Raw genomic sequence first — 12,110 nt, 5'->3', positions numbered from 1 at the left:
AACTAGATTTATTTCTGTTAGTTTTTTAGAGTAATGGAAATTGAAAAGGGCTGGACAATAATGGACAATAATGCCGACAATTCCTACATTACGATACGAAATGGATATGGCAATACACCAAAATCTGAAAAAATAGGGTAAAGGTATGACAGGGATATGTTCATAAAAAAAAAATTATTTTTTTATAATTTTAATAATGTAATATGCATGAAAATAAAACCTAAAGCAAATTAATAAATATAGAACGGGATTCCTATAAAGCTTAGAGTCTTCAAACATTCATAAAACATCTAAAACTAAAAACAAAAGCAAAAGCAAATTAAACATGCATCTTTACATGCCAACACCAAAAGCAAATAAAAAAAAAAAAAAAAAAACTAGAGAGAACCTAGCTTTTAAAAGAAAAATTAATAATATAAAATAAAATAATGAAACTTTATCATGAAACTTACAATGAAACATTCAAACAGCGTAGGGAAAAGAAAAAAAATTGGAATAAAAAATTAAATAAAGAAACCTAATAAATAAGGGGAAAAATAATAATAAAAAAGCAGAGATAAGGGGGAAAAATCAAGAAACATGAGAGAGAGAGAGAGGGAGAGAGAGACAAATAGAGGAACGAGAGCGAGAGACAGAGACAGAGAAAGAGAAAACGAGAGTAAGAGAGAGAGAAACATGTTTGTTGCTGTGGTCAATCGAGACAAGAAACTAGATTTTTACTTCAATGCTTCTTCGATTTGTGAATTTGAGGTTAGGGTTTTTCTTCTTTCTCACTCACCGTTTGATTTTTTCACTATGCCAAAATTGGGCTTTAGCGGCGGTTTTTTACCGCCGTTAAAGCCTTTAACGGCGGTAATTTAGGACCACCGTTTATACGCATGTCGGAAAAGGTACAACCGTCGTAAAAAGGTAAATTACCGTTGTTAAAAGTCGATAAAAAACGACAGTAATATAGGACAAAAAACGGCGGTTCTTTACCGCCGTAAATAGGTTCAAATTTTTAAAAGAATAATTCTCTCTTCTTGCACCCTCCAAGCTTTGAACCCGTGACCTTTAATCCATGCACACCAACCACTACACCACAGCCACTCTATATGAAATATATTCCCTAAATAAATATTTAAACATTACTTTTGCTTTATTGTAGATGGTCATATTTAACCTCTGGCCGCGCGTGGTCACCACACGCCGGAGTTCCGCCGGCAAAGACCGCCGTCATTAACGGCAGTAATGAGAGGGCTTTAGTGGCGGTTTCGTTACCGCCGTTAAAAGAGGGCTTTAGTGGCAGTTTTTTTAACGGCGGTTTCATTACTGCCGTTAAAGATGCTTTAGCGGCGGTTTTTTAAACGGCGGTAACGAAACCGCCGTTAAAGATACATTAACGGCGGTATTAGCGGCGGTTTCGCTACCGCCGTTAATAGTATCTTTAACGGCGGTAATGAAAACCGCCGTTAAAAAAATCGCCGTTAATGCCCTGTTTTGGCGTAGTGTTTTTTACATTTTGGTTCATGCGTAAGTGGATTTGAAGGATCTGATTTGTATTATTTTCAATTTAACTTCTTTATTTACGGTTTGACCCACAAAAAAGTTTTGAAAGTTACGTTTTTTGTCCCACCAGATCCCAAAAGTATTTGAAACGTATCTCTCACGTATACATGCGTATTCAAGCCATATCCGAAATTCAAAAAAATAAAAATAAAAAATTGGAATACTTTTTTGCTGTATCCGATACATATCCCGACGTATCGGACGTGTATCCTTACCCGATACTCATACGCGGCCCATTTGGGAGTATCCATGCTTCATAGTCTAGTAGACTGGATCCACATAACTATAAGGGACAGCAAACAATGACATATTTGAAACTATTCTTTCTGACAATTTCTCATCTTATCGAAAGCACACAAATCTGGGTAGAGCTCTAAGCTTTTCATGTAGCCCCCCAAAATTCCCATTGTTGTGCTAATAGGATAGCAAAATGCTCAAATCTATACTAGCGTACTGGCATAACAGGTTTAAGAGAGTACATCCAAACCCTAGATTTTTAAACCCCATCTTACGCAAAAGGGTTGTCTAGCATCAATTACATGTCAAAATCCTAGCAACTACAGTTCTCCTCGTATGCATTCAAACTTCTAGGTACTGATCATAAATAATCCAATTATATGGACCTTGAACATCCAAAGAAAGAATAGACTATGATACAGAGTATATTTGATAAAAATAAGAGACTTACCCAACCAAATCAGCAGCAAGAACAAATCTCAGCAGCTCCGATCGAGATGGCAGCGTCCTGTGAATTTCGGAGGAAGGGAAAGGTGTGTGGAGAAACCAACCAACTTTCATTTTGTTGTTATATTCTTTTAAGAATTTTGAAAGAAACATTAGATGATTATCATGGCACCAAACAATATCACCCTCCTCATAATATTCATTTACCACACCAGCAAACATTTGGTTAGCCTTCTTGTATGCATCAAACTAAGACTGGAAACTACGGGTGGTAGCAAGGCGGTCTTCTTGTGAAAGCCCAAGGTAATGGAAAAGAGACCACAAGATGTTGTTACAATAGCCATTGTAATATTGATGAACAATCTCTTCATCAAGAAAAATCGGGATGCACCTTTGCAGCAAATAAGGCAATCATTGGATGGAATGTCAAGCATCAATGTTGTAATATAACTTAAGGTGATAATATTACAATAACATGCTTAGAAGTTCAAGATTAATGAAGCATCTATGAAGCACCGACACTTCAAAACAGGTGTTGTAGCAGTGTCAATCAAGCGGACACAACAGGGATACATAAGGGACATTCCAACTAGTTTTCCCCCCTCTTCTTTAGTGCTTTTGGTGGGTGTTAGATGTTGAATGTTTATTACTTTTTGCTTAAATTTAAAAAATTAATAGATCATCCGAAAATAAATAAACAATAAGAGTTAACTTAAGAGTTTTTTTTTTTTATATATATATATTGAATTAGTGTTAGTTTTAGTTAATTTTAATTGTATGCGGATGTGATACTAATCTACATAGCAAATAAATATACATATATTATATTTTTTATTGTCATGTCCATGTCCCAATTTTTTTGAAATCACTGTATCTCGTATCCGTGTGTGAGAATATGTGTTCTCCTCGGATTAGGAATAAGTGTCCTATGTCTATTAGACTTCTATATATCTAAGTAATGTATTCATGTAGGGTTAGGAATTAGTGGTACTCTATATAAATGATGTATGTATTCTTTGTTCAAATTAATTCAAGACTAATATACAGTTTTATTCAGAAAACTTACATGGTATCAGAGCTTGGTTCGAAGCCCTAATCTGAAGGATTCGAAACCCTAGCAACCATCTCTGTTCGTTTTCGTCTGGTTCGAAATCAACCCATCCATCGTGATTCGTCTGTCCATCGCGATTCATCTGGGTTTAGGTCAAGACCCATCGTCACAACCTGCTGGTTGTCTGTTTTTGCCTCTTTCGTGCCTTTTTGCAGAGTCGAAACCCTAACAGCCGTAGCCTCTCTGTTCAGTCGCAACCCATCGGCTGTAAATCGCGATCAATTATCGCCCTTGCATCATCGAATCTCTCTCAGTCCTTGTCGGCTTCATCTCAGTTCATCATCGCAACTCCCTCTCGCGATTTTCTGACTTTGGTTCTCTCTCTCTCTCTCTGTGGCTTCATCTCGGTTCATCATTGCGACTCTCTCTCGCGACTCTGGTTCTCATCTCTCTATCTCTGTCTCGGTGATTTGTTATCAATAGTATTAAAACCCTTATTCCTCTTTGACCCATTAATCTTTAATTTATTACAATAATGGACCCTAAAATTCAAGCCATTAAATGTAAACTCAATGGTGGCAATTATGCCTATTGGGCCAGTGTTATGAAGAATTTTCTTCTTGGTCAAAAAAAATGGGGCTATGTTTCTGGTTCTGTTCCTCGTCCATCGGACCCAAAGGTAGAAGGGTATCTGTCTTCCTGTGACACTTGGGATTGTGATAATGCCCAAGTTCTTACCTGGTTTCATAACTCTGTGGATGACCGTATTGGAATGATGTTTTCCAAGTACAGTACTGCCAAGGAAGTGTGGGATTATTTAGTCGGTGTTTATCAGCAGTCCAATTTTGCCAAGCGGTATGAGTTGGAAACAACTATTCAGGGTACTCGTCAGCGGGATCAAACTATTCAGGACTTTTATATTGAGATGACAGGTCTCTGGGATCAGTTGGCTCTTATGGAACCACCTAGTCTCAAGATACTAGACGCTTATATTGAGTTTCGGGAACAGGGTCGTTTAGTCCAGTTCTTAACAGCTCTCTCCCCTCAGTATGAGGCTATTCGAGGTGGCATCCTTCACCGATCTCCTCTTCCCTCGGTGGATGCTATTGTTCGTGAACTCCTTTCCGAGGAAACCTGTCTTAAGACGGCCAGTCAGACTTTGCCTCCTTCTGTGTTCTTGGCTCCTGCCAAGCTGCCCTTGTTATCGACCCCTCATTCTCATCAACTTCAGGCCACTGCGAAACCCAAGAGAGGACCATTAGGGCTAGATGAGTGTGCTTTCTGCCATCAGAGGGGTCATTGGAAGAACAATTGTCCTAAAAAGGGACGTCAGCCTGCTCCGTCTTCTCAGACACAGTTCCGCGGTACTACTTCGAGTACTTTCCGACCTCCTACTGCTTACACTGCATCTACTCCGGCTCCCGATCCTAACTTGGCTTCCCTGAGTGCTCAGGTTGCACAACTTTAGCATAGCTTGTCCACCTCTCAGTCATCCCCATCTGCCTCCGCTCTTACCTCTCTTCATTCAGGTTTGCTTGGGTCCTCTTCAGGTATCCCTTCTTCTGTTTGGATTTTTGATTCTGGTGCCTCACATCATATGACTCCTCACCTTTCCTTACTTCAAAATTGTATTCCCCCACCCGTTCCTATTACTATTAATACTGCTAATGGATCTGGTATGTCTGTTTTATCTGTTGGGTCTGTCTTACCCTCTGCCATGTCTGCTGTTACTATTCATTCTGTCTTTTATGTTCCTCAGTTATCTGTTAGTTTGTTATCTATCAGTCAACTTGATGCGTCTGGTTTTGATGTTATCTTTTCCTCTTCTGTCTGTTGTGTGCAGGATCGGGTGTCCAAGAAGCAGATTGGGATCGGCCGTAGAATTGGAGATCTCTATGTGGTTGAAAGCTTGCATCTCCCCTTATCCACCTCTCCAGCTGCACTTTCCTCGTTTCAATTAGATTCTCAGTCGAGTCAGTTTTACTTATGGCATTCTCGTCTTGGTCATTTGTCTGTTGACCGCTTATGGTCTTTAGCTCAGTCAGGATTGTTGGGTAAAGTTTCTCCTAGTCAAATTGATGAATGTCGGGGTTGTAAACTTGCTAAAATGTCAGCTTTACCTTTTAATAAAAGTACGTCTATTTCTGTTTCTCCTTTCTCTCTTGTGCATACTGATGTCTGGGGACTCTCTCCTGTTCTTACTAAAGGGGGTTCAGTATATTATGTGTCTTTTGTAGATGATTGCACCCGTTACACGTAGGTTTATCTTATGACTCATAAGTCTGACTTCTACCAAATATATCGTACTTTCCAGTCTATGGTCACTATACAGTTTGGATCTACTATTAAATTGTTGCAGTCTGACTTGGGTGGGGAATATTTTAAAACTGAATTCTGTGAATATTTGGCCAACTTGGGTACCATTCACCAAACTTCTTGTACTGATACACCTGCCCAAAATGGCTGAGCTGAGCGTAAACACCGTCATCTTCTTGAAACAGCTAGATCTCTTCTTCTCTCTGCCTCCGTTCCAGCTCCGTTTTGGGGTGAGGCAGTTCTTACTGTTGCTTTTCTTCTCAATCGTATGCCTACCCCCCTTCTTTCGGGTCGGTCTCCTTATGAGGCTCTCTTTTCTCAACCTCCTAATTACTCCCTCCTTCGTGTATTTGGGTATGCGTGTTTTGTCCTTTTACCCCGTAAAGATAGGACTAAACTTAGTGCCCGATCTGTCCTATGTGTTTTTTTGGGATATAGTCTCACTCAGAAAGGTTATCGCTATTATGACCCTGTTTCTCGTCGCCTTTATGTCTCTCGCCATGTTGCCTTTCTCGAACGTCTATCTTACTTTCAGCGTCCTCCTCTCACCGCCCCAGTTTCCAAAGAGGATTTGGTTCATATTGATCCATTTCCTTCTGAGGTCCCATCTGATGAGTACATCTCCACAGTTCCTCCTGAGCTTATTCCATCTTCTCCTACTGCTTCACCTTTGACTACTTCTCCCCCTTCGCCTCCTCCTTCGCCTTCTCCTTCTCTTTCTTCTTCTCCTCCGTTGTTAGTTTATTCTCGTCGCAAGGCTCCTCCTCTACTAGTTGTCTCTACCCCTGCTGCTGATCCTCCTGCTTCTGACGACTCTGATCCTGCTGCACATCGATATCCTCCTCGAGCGCGTCATCCTCCAAAAAGGTTGGGTTGGTCTAATACTTGTTTTTCTGCTTCCTATCGTACCTTTTTGTCTGCTATTCACTCTTTTGCAGAACCTCAGTCTTACGAGGCTTGTCAGGATCCTCATTGGGTTCAAGCTATGAAGGATGAGTTGTTTGCTCTATAGAAAACGAGTACTTGGGAGTTGGTTCCTTTACCTGTTGGTAAGAATCTAGTTGGTTGCAAATGGGTCTACAAAGTCAAGACTCATTCTGATGGTTCTCTTGAGCGCTACAAAGCTCGTCTTGTGGCCAAAGGTTTCTCCCAGGAGTATGGTATTGATTATGAGGAGACATTTGCTCCTGTTGCCAAGATGACTACTGTCCATACTTTGATTTCTGTCGCTGCTGTTCGTTCTTGGCCCCTTTATCAGATGGATGTTATGAATGCTTTTCTTAATGGCACTCTCACTGAGGAGGTTTACATGCGTCCTCCCCCTGGTCTTCACCATTCCTCTGGCCAAGTCTGTCGTCTTCGGCGTGCTCTATATGGTCTGAAGCAGTCTCCTCATGCTTGGTATGATCGCTTTCAGACTGTTGTTACCGAGCTTGGGTTTCATCCTTCTGCTTCCGACTCTGCTTTATTTCTAAGACATACCTCGGCTGGTTTTGTTGCTCTCTTACTATATGTAGATGATATGATCATCACTGGCTCTGACTCTTCTGCTATCTCTGAGGTCAAGCAGCATCTCTTTCGCACCTTCGAAATGAAGGATCTGGGACCATTGCGGTATTTTCTTGGCATTGAGGTGGCTTCTTCTCCCGAGGGTTACTTTCTGTCCCAGGCTAAGTATGCTAACGAGGTTATCCATCGTGCCAGACTTACTGACACTAAGCTGTCTGATACCCCCATTGAACTTAATGTAAAGCTCAACACTACTGATGGGGTTCCTCTAGATGATCCTACATTGTATCGCGAGCTTGTGGGCTGCTTAGTCTATCTGACAGTTACTCGCCCTGATCTTGCCTATGCTGTCCATGTGATTAGTCAGTTTGTTTCTGCCCCTCGCTCTACACATTGGGCTGCTTTGCTTCGGATTCTTCGTTATCTTCGCAGTACTATCTTTCTGGGCTTGCTGTTCTCTTCTACTTCTTCCTTAGACTTGGTGGCATATGCTGATGCTGATTGGGCTGGTGATGTTAATGATCGTAAATCTACTTCTGGTTTCTGTATGTTTCTTGGCGATTCCCTAATTTCTTGGAAAAGCAAGAAACAGACTGTTGTTGCCCGTTTTACTGCCGAAACTGAGTATCGTGCTATGGCTCATGCTACTGCTGAAATTGTCTGGCTTCGTCAGCTCTTATCTGAGTTGGGCGTCCCTCAATCTTCCCCAACCTCTCTCTATTGTGACAACCGAAGTGCTATTCAAATTGCTTATAACACTGTCTTCCATGAACGGACAAAACATATTGAGATTGATTGTCACTTCGTCCGTCAGCATCTGCAGTCTGGCTTTATCTCGCTTCCTTTTGTCTCTTCGGCTCTGCAACTTGCTGACTTCTTCACTAAGACTCACACCACTGCTCGGTTTTGGTTTTTTCTTGACAAACTCTCAGTGTTTTCTGCTAAAACACCTTGAGTTTGAGCGGGGGTGTGAGAATATGTGTTCTCCTCGGATTAGGAATAAGTGTCCTATGTCTATTAGACTTCTATATATCTAAGTAATGTATTCATGTAGGGTTAGGAATTAGTGGTACTCTATATAAATGATGTATGTATTCTTTGTTCAAATTAATTCAAGACTAATATACAGTTTTATTCAGAAAACTTACACCGTGGCCGTGTCCGTACTTCTTAGATGAAGACTTTAGGATGGAAGCAAGTTCTATTAACCTTTTCAGCAAGCGCTTTAGTGAGTTCTCTGTCCAATTTCGTCAGGTACATTTACTCCAGCCCACCCAATCCATCTGGCTTCAAACTCATTCACACCTTCAAAAAAATATTTTGGCATCAATTATTGTTCTTGTTAGAGATAGAAAATCCTATGCATTTATGGAAAATAAACGAAGCATACACATAAGAAAAAATGTGTAAACATCAATTAAAACGAAAGTTCAGCAGGTAATTACCCAGAAGTGCACTGACAAGGCCTCCTACACTGATTTCTAAAGCCCAGGAGTCCTCACCCCTCCTAACTGCAGAGACGGGCAGCCGATTGGCCACAACCAATAATCGTTGCTTGGGAGGCTGCCTGTCTTGTCTCTCAAATCCGTCACCAAGGCGTCTTCCCACTGCAAACCCTTACAACAATTCTTCCTCGGGGGGCCAATTATCAATCTCAGTTAGACATTGGTCCACCTCTCTGTTCCAATCTCTTACCTCTTCACTTTGAGGGAAAGACCTGCTCAATTTCCTTAGTTCCCCTTTTCTCAAGAGCCTTTCCAGTCTTGTTGCGGGTGTGCCAGCAATATAGCTATACTTGTTCCACTGCATACGTGAGGACTGCAACTCTGCCTGCAATTAGGAAATTGACGTGATTCATACCAATGCAGTAAATTTAGATTATCACTTAGAGTTGTATAACAAATTGCTTTCTAGCATATTGATCATGTAAAAAACATATAAATCAATGCTCATCCAAGAGGTGAATTACTCTCATTCTAAACATTTGTTTGAGCAAATTCTTCACAATTTCATACATAATAATTAAATTTAACTGTCAATGGATCCATTCTTCTAAACTAGGTGACTACTGATCATTTCAACTGAAGGAAAAATAAAGTAAAACTTTAAACAAAATGAAAGGTCAGAATTATTGTTAAATAAGAAAAAGCACATAGGAGCACAATTACTGATTTCAAGAAACAGATAATAATCATAATATACTTTAAAAAAATGGTACATAGATTACATTCCAACATTCCAAGAAATGCCAAGGCAATAAAAAACCAACTACAGCAAAACCTAGTTGACCAAAACCCTTTCAACTCATTAGGTGGTCAAAGGTTTGATGGGTTCCCCAGGCTGCCACGTCCAACGTAACCAAAAAAATGTTGAAGCAACAGAGCTCTGATCCAAATTGGTATTGAGAAAAGGTAAGTAAGATACAATAAATTGTAAAAATCAAAGACGTATAAGAATGTGGTGTGAAATATATATATATATATATATGTGTGTTTGTGCGTGTGTGTGTGTGTGTTTGTTTGTGTACATGTAAATAAGGATGGATCAAGGATTCTAACTTATGTAACTCCTAATAAAAAAAATTCCAAAAAGGTACAAACTACAATATCAATTTCTATCAATATGAAAAAGTGAATAAATCATCATTAACCAAAACAATTTCCAAACCACAAAATCAAATTTCTACCAATATAAAATTAGACATCTCAAGCTGTATCCAACACTTTTTCATAATATAAATAAGAGGATAACTCATTTTAGTAAAAGGAACTCATTTTTACAAATGTCATGTCAAACACAGCCAATATCCCCATTGTCAAAGGATTCACAAACAATGAATGAATACTAAAACAAGGGATATCAGCAAATTAAAGATACATACATATATATATATATATATATATATCCCGGTTAATTTTGTTAATGGAAATATCTTGAAGTGGGATATTCTTCTTAAAATAATAGTATTTTCAAACCGATTAAACCAAAAAAAGACGATATTGTTGATTTAATCACAGTGAAAACCATTATTTGAGTGAATCTTTGAATTCAGTTTTAAATACAAGAATAGAAGTAACTCAAGATATAACAAGAATTAATATTCAACATAACTCAATTAAAAAACAATTTCTAAAATTGTCATATAATTAATTTGGGGATTGCGAACTATATAATATTGGGGTGTGAATTCCTATTGCGAAACCTCATAATTTTAAAACTATTTATTTTACAAATTACTAATATAATATTAAAAACCAAACAAATAAACAAACACCGATCTGTAATCATCTGTTAGAGCCTAAAAGAAGCAATAAATAAATCAAACACAAAAGAACATCATTGAAATTGTAAACCTAATAATAAAAATACAAAAGGGTTGAATAGGAAAGAGAGAAACTGGTTCAGAAATTGAATGTGGGGGAAAAACTGAGTGGGTATTTACCAAATTTTCTGAAGAACGTTGATCTCTTCAGAGGAGTTCACCTTCACCATGGTTAGGTAACAAAAACCCTACTTTGATAAAATGGTTTTAACAAATGGATGGACAGTCCATATAGAGACGAGACCAAGTTGACCTGCCACACCGACATTTTCGGTGGTCAGGACTCGGGACTCGGGACTCGGTTAAAAACACAAAAATCTCAACACATTAAAGATTTTTATCCAAATAGAATATAGCAGAGAGAGAGAGTGTGTGTTAGAGGGTTACAACTCACAACTACAAATCTATATGGAAGTTCACATTCACATACATGGCACACAGCTTTTTGGCCATGCAAGGAAGGGCGGTGGCACTTGTATACATTTTGAAAATTATATATCACCTCCTCTTTAATTTGTTGAAAAACATTCGGGCCTAGTTTGGAAAGACTTTAAATTTAAATTTTATAATTTTAAATAATTATACTGACCTTCCTAATAAGGTAAAAGAGATTACAGTAACAAGCTATTTACAAAAAAGAGAGTTATGTGCTATGTTAATTAAAATTTTAAGAGAGTTTAATATAATTAAATCAGAATGGTAGAGTTCACTATATTTTCTTTAAACTTTAGGTAAGGTCAGTGTAAATTATTCTTATATAATTTAGGATACTTGGATCATAGATCCAATTAAAAAAATAAAATTCAGGCAATAACTCTAAACTCTATTCCTTTGAGGTCAAAAAATAATAATTTAATAGATCATAGTACCCATATATATTTGTCCACCCCACATATTTGTCTAAGTCTAAGTGTCATGTATTTATCCACCTATCTATCAATATGTTATCTTCTATTTGTTCATGTGTTACTTATTTGTCCACATAATCTACTTATCTGTCCATATCACCACCACTATCATTGTTAGCGGTTGATACCAACAGTTGTTGCCAACAACTTCTCCAATGATGAAAAATTTTCTGGTGGACTTTGACAATGGTCCAGCAATGGGCTAAAAAAAATTTTTGGGAAGGAGGGGAGGGGAATTCAAGTAATAAGTTGTCATTCTTACCAAATAATTTCAAAAACATGTATCACTAAAAAATTTTAAACCTTGAATCAAATAATATATGGCTCTGTAAGTGTGAACTTTTCCCAATTATTATCCCTATAATTTACATGTGAAACTCACCACTTATGCCAACATTACTCATAATTAGCCTAGTAATTTTATGAATACTGTTAGGGATCACGACAAAAATATCATAAAATGCTTCATAAAGATTTTCCACCCTTGGATTACACATACAATATGTGATGCCCCAGGTATATAACCCTTTTTATTCCCTTCTTAATTGTGTTTATTCCTTATTTTCAGGATTTTGAAACCAGTTTAAGGCCTCGTTGGTCGTATAAGTTCCCCACTCTTGAAGCCTTTTTCAGATTTATATCTTCATTTTTGTTCCGGAGTTGAGATTTTCTTGCTTCGGCAGTGTAGTTGGAGTCAGGGTTGTCGTAGGCTTGTTGAGCTTACAAAATCTGGAGCGGTAACAAAACCACACGCGTAGGGGTTGGAGCTACA

General features: G+C 38.4%; 1 long non-coding RNA gene across 9 annotated transcripts in view; it reads right to left on the bottom strand.

Annotated features, from left to right (window-relative positions):
- The window catches only part of LOC114291905 (uncharacterized), a 37,949-nt gene extending 27,054 nt beyond the window's left edge, over window positions 1-10,895 (bottom strand). For 2 of the 9 annotated variants that reach the window (XR_014340204.1, XR_014340210.1), the window contains exons 1-4: window positions 10,551-10,866; window positions 8,554-8,938; window positions 8,257-8,413; window positions 2,237-2,293 (exon numbers count right to left, since the gene is read on the bottom strand). This is a non-coding gene — a long non-coding RNA (uncharacterized LOC114291905). Of the gene's footprint in view, window positions 1-2,236; window positions 2,294-8,256; window positions 8,414-8,553; window positions 8,939-10,550 lie in introns of all 9 variants that reach the window. The other 7 variants (XR_014340211.1, XR_014340205.1, XR_014340208.1 and 4 more) reach the window with 7 other exon arrangements.
- Between the last annotated feature and the right edge of the window lie 1,215 nt (window positions 10,896-12,110).

This window comes from Camellia sinensis, chromosome 9 (assembly GCF_055761805.1).
Source record: "Camellia sinensis isolate YWXY chromosome 9, ASM5576180v1, whole genome shotgun sequence".
NCBI classification, from domain to species: domain Eukaryota; kingdom Viridiplantae; phylum Streptophyta; class Magnoliopsida; order Ericales; family Theaceae; genus Camellia; species Camellia sinensis.
This window is presented reverse-complemented; position numbering and strand designations above follow the sequence as displayed.